The following is a 9,615-nucleotide window of genomic DNA, read 5'->3' on the forward strand; positions in this document are numbered from 1 at the left end:
ATTTGATAGCCTTTAAGTCTGAATTTGGATTTGGTGAGTCTGGCCGATTATTGTTAGTGAACCCATTACCCAATGGGATCGACCACCAATTTAGATTCGACATGATATCTGCGAATCCTGGCAAGATTACGTTTGTGAGTGGATAGAGGTGTTAACAGCCTGGTTGTTTCTCACTACATTTCCATGAGCAGAGGACCTGAGCATGAAAGAGCACGGAGGAGAGTAAGAAACGGCAGGACTGGCCCCCCCAGGTTGACGCAGTGCGATTCTGAGCACATACACTGCAGGAGCACAGAGCAGGTTACGTGGTTGCTACTATTGCAAGGACCACAACACCAGCACTTCTACCCTCAGGCTCAGCCACAGCAGTGCCCTGTTGAAAATGTGGGCTTCTTGTTGCTTATTCAGGCAAAAATGGGAATGCTCATTGGTTTAACGTCTGCTTTTTAATGAGGGTTTGATGAAACAGCAATAAAGACAACAGTAAATAATAGGAGAAATGTTTATTAATCGGTCCCTCCAGCCCCTCAAACGAAGAACAGCCACGCCTTACGATACTGTTGTGAGTGTCTGGGGGGTGTTTATGCTCTCGCCACCTTTCAGTTTTAGGGAGCGTTGCCCTTTTAGCTGGTTAATGTCTGGTTCGTGTAAAACATGATGCAATCCCCAGCAAGCTCCCTGTTTCTCTTCTGTGGGACAATGCAAATCCTGGCAGTCTCCATCTGAGGGTAGTGAAAGCTCTTGCCAATTCTGTTTATACCTCAGATCTTCCACTGTTGTGCAGTTTACCTACAGAAGACACTTCCATCAGTGGGCTTTAATTATTCTGTTCCAGGATAAGTTAAAAAGAATGCACCAAAGAGAAAGTAAGGGAAATCCAGCAAAGTAAAAGATTTTCCATAACGCAGGTTCATATATTTGAACCAAAAAATAGATCAAATCTAAGGTTAGGCTGGATACAAATGACCCATTGCTGGAGCTTAAAAACAAAACAAGCCCTGACTCGTTTGGCTCAGTGGATAGAGCATCAGCCTGCGGACTAAAGGGTCCCGGGTTTGATTCCAGTCAAGGGCATGTACCTTGGTTGTGGGCACATCCCCAGTGCGGGGGCGGGGGGGAATGCGGGAGGCAGCTAATCGATGTTTCTCTCTCATCGATGTTTCCAACTCTCTATCCCTCTCCCTTCCTCTCTGTAAAAAATCAGTAAAATTAAAAAAAACTAACTATAGCCCTGACCGGTTTGGCTCAGTGGATAGAGCATTGGCCTGCGGACTGAAAGGTCCCAGGTTCAATTCCAGTCAAGGGCATGTACCTTGGTTGCGGGCACATCCCCAGTGGTGGGGTGTGGGGGGGGGGGGGTGAGCGAGGCAGCTGATCAATGTTTCTCTCGTGTCGATGTTTCTAACTCTCTATTCCTCTCCTGTCCTCTCTGTAAAAAAATCAATAAAATATTTTTTTTTAATTAACTATAGATGTGTCTAGTTTCCCACGTTGTTTCTAGAAGTCTCTACTGACATCTGCAATGCATGTGTAATATTTCTGAAATGATGCAATGGATGATTGAGAAACTTGAAATCTGTCAATACTTGTGAGTAGTCTATTTTCTCCATGAACTAAAAGTGAGAAAAGTGAGAATATTTCCTTGTTCAAATCATGTCAAATAGATTCCCTTATATTACACTCATTCATTTTAAAGATAGAAATGATTACAGATGATACAGAAATACTATCTGTTGAAGAAGTTTAAGATTTTTACTAGAGGCCTCACAGCCCCGGCTTTGTCTGGAACAGTGGTCGGCAAACTCATTAGTCAACAGAGCCAAATAGCAACAGTACAACGATTGAAATTTCTTTTGAGAGCCAAATTTTTTAAACTTAAACTATATAGGTAGGTGCATTGTTATTAACTTAATTAGGGGACTCCTAAGCTGGCCTTTACTAGAAAAGTCCTCAATCTGATTGAGGTACGTTCTCCGAGGTCGACCCCTTCCAACTCTCCCATCCACACTCGTCTATCTGAAACAAGTATACAAGGTGAGTGTGGATGGGAGAGTTGGAAGGGGTCGACCTCAGCGAACGTACCTCAAAACAATGTACCTCCCCCTCGCTGCGTATCCCGTCACCCGCCCCACCGACCCACCGAGGGACCAATACCCCCCACTTCTTCTAACGCCTCTTCTTCAAAATACACGCGCCCAGGCCGAAAACCGACTTCTGCGCATGGGCCACGAAGTTTCAATCACACTGTACCTGCGCGCCCACACATGGTATTTTGTGAAAGAGCCACACTCAAGGGGCCAAAGAGTCGCATGTGGCTCGCGAGCCGCGGTTTGCCGACCTCTGGTCTGAAAGGACGTCCAGTCTAATTAGCATATTATGCTTTTATTATTATAGATTGTTACTATACATGTTCAAATTACAAATGTGCATAATCTCTGACCCAATCATACCCCTCCAAGAATCCAAGAATCTTTCCATCAGAACTAAAAGCACCAATATATAAAGGCATGTACCTCTATGTCCATTACCATTTGAAATCATAAAATAATTTGGAAATTAGTAAATGCTTATCATTTGTTTTTGGTTGAATAAAATTATGGTGCACCCATAATACACATTATTAGGCATCTGCTAAGGTAATATGGTAGTGTTATATATTAGGTAACATTAATATAATATAAATACAATATGCTGAAAGTGTTTTGTAACTAGAAATTATTATATACAGTATATATATAATTAAATCTCGTTCAGCCTTAAAAAATAATGAAATTCTAATACATGCTACAATATGGATGAACCTTGAGGACATTATGCTAAGTGAAAGAAGTCAGACATAAATGGACAAATATTGTATGATTCCACTTATATGAGGAACCTAGAATAGGCAAATTCATAGACATAGAAAATAGAATAGAATTTACCGGAGGCTGAGGGGACAGGAGAATGAGAGGTTATTGTTCATTGGGTACAAAGTGTCTATTTGGGATGAAGTGAAAGTTCTGGAAATGGAGAGTGGAGATGGTTACTCAATTTTGTGAATTACATACTTAAAAATGGTAAAATGTTGTTATTTATATTTTATCACAATAAAAATCTACTATCAAAGTACAGATGTGCCTCATATTAGGCATGTTGTGATGAAGTTTCCATAAAATTGCGCTCATTTTAGGAACTTCTATGTGCAGTTATGTCATAGTTTGGGGAACATAAAGAAAGCCGCAGCTTACATTGTCCTCGAGTTTTCTCTCTCCACTCTCCTCCATCTTTGCTTTTTCTAGATCGATGTGGTTCTTGTCACACCTCTCTGAACACCAGCATCAGCAGGCACCACAAAGCTAGTACTCCTCACGTATAAGCTCAGAATTTTAATGCATTTTTATGCTGGCAATCGTTTAGAAAGTAGGAGGACTGGACATACCTTATCATTCTTTCCTTAACTTGGCAAAAGCAAATATATTACTGCGGACAGCGCTACCTGAAAGAAACAGTAACTCTGAGGCAGACACACGTCCATCCTAAGACGCTGAACATATTTCCAAGTAGAACCCACCGCTCAGCTGCCAGGGAAGCTCTTCTGCGTGTTTGGTGGTGTGGTCACTCTAAGCGTGGGAACTATTTCCCTTTTGTGAAAACGGTTTGGGTAGGGAAAACCTAAGTCAGCCCCGTGGAACGTGTAACATTCAGAGCTCCTTCTGGGATTGTTTTCCTGAGTTGAGGTGCTTTGGCTGTTCTCACAGGCACCGGCTGCTTGGTATGTCGGCTGCCTGGGAGCCAGTGCTAGTACAGAGCTCCCTTTGGGCCTAAAGTGGGGAGGACCATAGAACGAGGAGCAGAAATGTCTGGGCTAAGCAAGGACACAGGTGTTGTCAAAGTGAGCCCAGAGCAGATGTCCTCAAACAGTTCTCTAAGGAGGGCTTTGTTGGGGCCTCACACACCCACAATGTATGCAGAACTGTGTATGTGTGTGTTTCAAACACCCACAACATATGCAGAATTGTGTTTCACACACCTACGAGGTACGCAGAATTCTGTGTGTTTCACATCCCCGCAAGGTATGCAGAATTGTGTGTGTTTCAAACACCCACAATGTATGCAGAATTCTATGAGTGTGTGTTTCACACCCTGCAAGGTATGTAGAATTCTACGTGTGTGTTTGAAGCATATTATTTAAATGTGCATCCCGAGGTGGCAACAGAGGAACGGGCATTTGGGCTCAGCGGCAGGGCTTTGCAGGAAACCCCTAGGACAAGTGGTCAGCACCCCTCATGGAGAGGCTAACTTTAAGGGAATTAGTGGGAAACTAGACAATGAGGTATCACAGTGTCCGATACGTATAACTTAGTCATAACTTTTAAACACAAGAATTTAAAAAATAACAACAACAAAAATATACACAGTGACCTGGGTGAAGTTACAGGAAACTGGCAATCAAGAGGCTATGAGAACTTTCAAGATAGTACTTTTCTACCCATTCTCAGTAGGGGGCCTGGTTAAATAGGAAGGACCTTTCTTCTTCAGCCTCATTATTCCTATGTTTTTTTCTTTCCCATTTCTCAAAATCTCAAGATAAGCTTCCGGTACTCATGCAGCACCAGAAATGTCTTTGTTCTGAGAGGGAACTGGGACTCTGACGTTTGTACTAAGTTCCTTATAGCGCCTGCCGCCCCCAGACTGAATGCTTGGTAGGTGGTTGGAAAGCCTCAGATTGACTCCAGTTCCATCCTGACAAACCTACAGAAGCGCCTCAGTTCACTTAGCATCCACTAGTGCACATCATCCTATTTTCATTTCTCCATTTCTGAACACCAGGCAATTAACTTCTCCTTTCCTTTGGAGACGGCGAAAGAAAAGAAAATAAAGTCATAAAGCCAGTTTTAGTCATGAAATCATTTAGAGATTTCTTTTCAGGGCTCTGAATTTAGACACTCTCCTCCGAGAGTAACCCCTTAAATGCAAGTATCTTTCTCAGTTGCACAGAACTGAAAAATCACATCTTCTAACTTGGTTTTCTTTCATCCTGAAAGGCTCCCCCAATCCCTGACTTCTCCAGTCCAAAACATAGTGGCTTCTTCTCACTTGTGAGATCACTAGCAGGGATGATGCCAGCTTAGGCAGCAACAGTCCACTAATCTTGACCCATTTCTTGCCAAAGATTTCAGTTTCTTCCAAAACCAAACAATAGACATTTTTCTTCTCTGTCAGTAGGATGCTCTCATGCACTATTCTTCACCGTAAAGATGCCTCTTAAAATTACAGAAATCTGGGTTGCACTTAAGATCAGTCGCACTCTTCTGTAGCTCACAGGCCTTGGGCTAACTTCTTCAAAATGAATTGTTGTATTAATATTTGTGGCCACTTAATGTTCTAAATAATTATTTATATAGTTAAATATTTCAAGGTTAGGAGAGAAAGATGGTAAAATAAAGGGTTTTGTTGTTCTTGCTCTTTGTTCCCTCTGCTAGTTGGTGTGCGTGAGTTAAAATTCTAGGATCTTGAAAATGTTATATTTCAAACCCAGCCCTCATTCAACATACACCAAGAACAACAACAACAAGCCCAAAAGGAAATGGGCCCTGAGGTGTTGATGATCCCAGGGAACAGTTTTGGTGTGGGGCCACTCGGTGTGGGATTTGCCCACCCTCTCCACTCCCTCTGCCTCACATTCTGAAGGTGGAGACAAAGAAACCAACTCAAATCTTTCTAAAGGGTATTTTTTTAAAAAAGAGAATGTGTCATCAGAAAAGCAATAATAGTATATAATAGAATTAACATAAATTTTTAGAACCAGTGTATCTTTGTCTAAAAGCAACATTCAAAAACAAAGGTAAGCAGGGGTAAATGTCTAGCTATAAACCCTGCCCCTCTTTTTCATTGATCTGTTTTAATTTGCTAAAATGAAATTACATGGCTGTTGAGTCAGAATGTCTCTCTCATGTCAAGTTTAAGGATAACAGATCTCCTTTTGAATAGAATATTGGCACACACACTCCGCACAGTCTGGCTCGTTGCAACTGTTCTCCGTTGGTGGAGTGGCACATGGGGATCCCCGTCACAGCCATCTTCACCATTTCACGGCATATTATTTAAATGTGCGTCCCTAGGTGGCCACGGGGACAGGCATTTGGGCTCAGCGGCAGGGCTCTGCGGGGAACCCCTGGGACAAGTGGTCAGCACCCCTCGTGGGGAGGCTAAGTTGAAGCTCAGATAACCCGAGGCTCAGGGCGGCCAGCTCCACTGGCTTCCTGAGTGCCATGGGGAAGCCTCTCTGGAAACCCCTTTGAGGTTACTGGGGAGCCTGAGGACAAGGCGCTGCTTGTTTTGGGGGGAGGACTTGCCCAAACCCCACAGCTAGATGGCTCTCAACCCACCCGGGCGAAAAAGGCTCCAGGAGTAACAGGACAGACTGACATTCACATCTCTCACCCCGCCCCCCGCCCCCCCATGCCTCTGCACAGGGGCCGGCTGTGTAGATATGGCCTCCTCTCTCCCCCGCAGATTCTGCTTTCCTGGAAACCCTCCTGGTAGCGTAGGGGCGACGGTGGAGGGAGTTGCCGCAATCCATGCTGGTATTGGGCTAAAAGCAGAATTTCTGATGTCATGTATTTGAGGGAGGGGCACAGGTAGCAAGAGAGCGAATACCCGGACTAGGGTAGGGCACCGTCCTTTCTGGGACCTTGACAACATCAGTCCTGGAACAGAGGTGGTGGGTACGAGCTGGCAAGGCTGGCCTGTGAGTGAGCACAGCACCCCTCTCTTCCCCTCCCTCCCCAATCCGTGGAATGACTGACAGAGAAGGTTGTAAATGAAGGGAGAAGCGCAGACAGGTACCGCTGAACGGCGCTGAACTGCAAATGAGAGAAGTTTCCCCTCCGATGGGAGACTTCCCCAGGGCTCTGTACTGGAGTGGGCGCTGGGCATTGGCATCTGCACAGACCCATCTCCCGGCTGGGAAGGGAGAGGCCGGAGCCGGGGAGGAGAGGACGGGTTCTGATGGCTTCCCCAGGCTGCTGCCGCGGACCTGCTGCTCCCCAAGCCAGAAAAGACCCAAGCGAAGGCTCCAGGTGCGAAGGTGGAAGTACAACTCCAATTGCCATGCATTTGGAACCCTCTTCCCTGTGTAAGGAGTCTGGCCCCGACGTGGGCGACGGTGGTTAAGCACACGGCGGCCGTGGACCCCTTTGTCTGTCCCCCAATCTCCTCCCATCTCGGGCTCGGGCTGATTCCCACTGCGACCCCCGCGGCTGCTCCCGGGCCCCAGCAGAGTGCCGCAGAGGCAGTCCCCTCCTCGGGGTTGCAAACCCCAGGATCCGCCGAGCGGAAAGCACTGCTCCGCGCGGCCAAGGCTCCCCACAGCCCGGCTGCTTACCTTCTCGGGATCCCGTCCGCGCACGTCCCGGCGCCCGCAGCCCGGCCACAGAGCCTCCGCCCGCCCGCGTGCGGTCACCGGTGCCCGCGGCCCGCACCCCACCTGCCGGCTGCAGCAGCTGCTCGGCGGCCCGCGCGCATGAAGTCATCCCGCCCGGGCGGATCGCCGCATTCCGCGCCCGCCGCGGGGGGAGAGGGACCGCCCCCGCCGCGGGGAAGGGCGCCCGGGACGCGCGGCCCACCGCCGCTCCCCCTCCGGGGGGTCGGGTTATTTCCTATGAAAATGCTTTTACGGGGGGAGCGTCGCGGGATGGTGGCCCGAGAGAGAAGAGCCGGGGTGACTGTCCCTGCGAAGCGCCCTCCTCCGCGCGCGCCCCTGTCACTCGGGCTGCATGGACAGCTCCATGCCGCCGTGCGGGTTTCCCCACCCTGTCCGTCCTCCCGGTCGGTATTGTTCATTTCGCTGAATTCGAGACCGGCTTGTCTTTTAAGATGAACATTCAAAGGATCCGGGATGTTTTAAACCGGCCACCCATTTCTCGAAGCCCCTGGGGCGCGCCCCACCCTCCCCCGACGGGTACGCACTGCCGGGTCGCTCACAATTGTGGAAGCTGGGACCTCTGGCCCCCGCCTACGTCATGGAAGGGAAACTCCCGCCGCAGCCGAGAGCGAGCGACCGGAGGAAGCAGAGCGGGGTCGCCCCAGGATAGGTGGCTGCTCAGGGGGCCAGATGTTCCCTGTGACTACCCCGTCTCCCCTTCCCCCCTCCCTCCGCTCGGGCTGGCTGCTCTGCTGACAGCTGTAACATTTGGGAAGGAAGGAGCAGAGCCCACATGAACAGATGGCTTTATTCTTTCGTTCCCGACGGATTTAACAGACTCGGCCTTAGGAACAAGAAGAGCGTGCAAGCATATAAGCACCCTCTAAGCACCCTCCTTCCCTCGCCCCGCCCCCATCTTTCTCCCCACCTCCTCTGCTGACCAGATCAGCAGTTGGGGGTTTAAGGTGGGGCTTGGGGGTGGGGAGCCAAGGATTGCTGTCTTATAGCCAAGCCACGGTTCCTTATCATTGCTGGGACATTCCCTTGCTGGGACATTCCCTCCGGGGCAGGGAGGGTCCTTGACTCTAGAGTTCACTCACTGAACTTGCTTTGCTTTTGAACCCGCCACCAGGTCCAGGCCCAGGCCAGCCTTCAAATGCGGATTTGACCTGGGACCTGACCCGTGCATTGCACAGGCCAGGAAGCACCTTTGCCCTATAAAGTGTTCCCATCCCCGTTTACCGGCCCCCAAACTGGGAGGTAGAGTAGCCAACGGGGTTCCAACAAAACTCAGTAAGAATTCTTGGCCCCAGAATGTATGTTTTATGAAAGTTAGAGCAAGCTAATTCATGTCTCTGAGCCCCACACTCATAAAATTAGGCCATTACTATCAACATAGCTCAGGGGATTCCTAATTTGTATCTAAGGGGTAGGTGAGATCTGGGTGGAAATATGACATCTTTCGTTTCACTAACCTCAAACTGAAATTTGGCATTTCCTGTAAATATACATGCAGAGAACAAACCACAATAATATTAAGAACACAATGGAAGTCACAGATAATTTTTTATTGCACTTTTTATAAATGGCTCAAAATATCATTACTCTGATGTTCAAATCAAACCATCACTACCTGTTTTGTTTTATTTAGTAAACTATATCTTTAGAATATTTTTAGAATTTAATACAGAAAAATTAAGGAGGTGGTGTAAAGCTCCCATTCCCACTTTCCTCCATTATTAACACGTTGTACTTTTGTTACAACTCATGAACTAGTATTCCTACCTTAATGTTAACCAAAGTCAGAGCTTTCTTCAGATGTTCTTGGGGTTTACCTAATGTCCTTAATTCTGTTCCAGGCTTCCCTCCAGGACACCCCACCCCATTTAATGGTCATGACCCTTTAGGCTTCTCTGGGCTGAGATAATTCCTCAGCCTTTTCTTGTGTTTGATGACCTGAACAATTTTGAGGAGTCCTGGTCAAGTCTCTTGTAGCATACCTCATTACTGTAATCTCTGTCTGGTGTTTTTCTCATGATAACTCTGGGTTATGGTTTATTGGGAGAACAACCACAGAGCGAAAGCACCATTTTCATAACAGCCTATTAAAGGGCTATACTGTCGGCGTGGTTTATGCCTGCTGTTGACCTGGGTCGCCTGGCTGAGGCAGTGTCCCAGATTCTCCCCTGGGACGTTACTCCTCTGCC

The sequence above is a fragment of the Myotis daubentonii genome, chromosome 17, assembly GCF_963259705.1.
Source record: "Myotis daubentonii chromosome 17, mMyoDau2.1, whole genome shotgun sequence".
Classification (NCBI taxonomy): Eukaryota; Metazoa; Chordata; class Mammalia; order Chiroptera; family Vespertilionidae; genus Myotis; species Myotis daubentonii.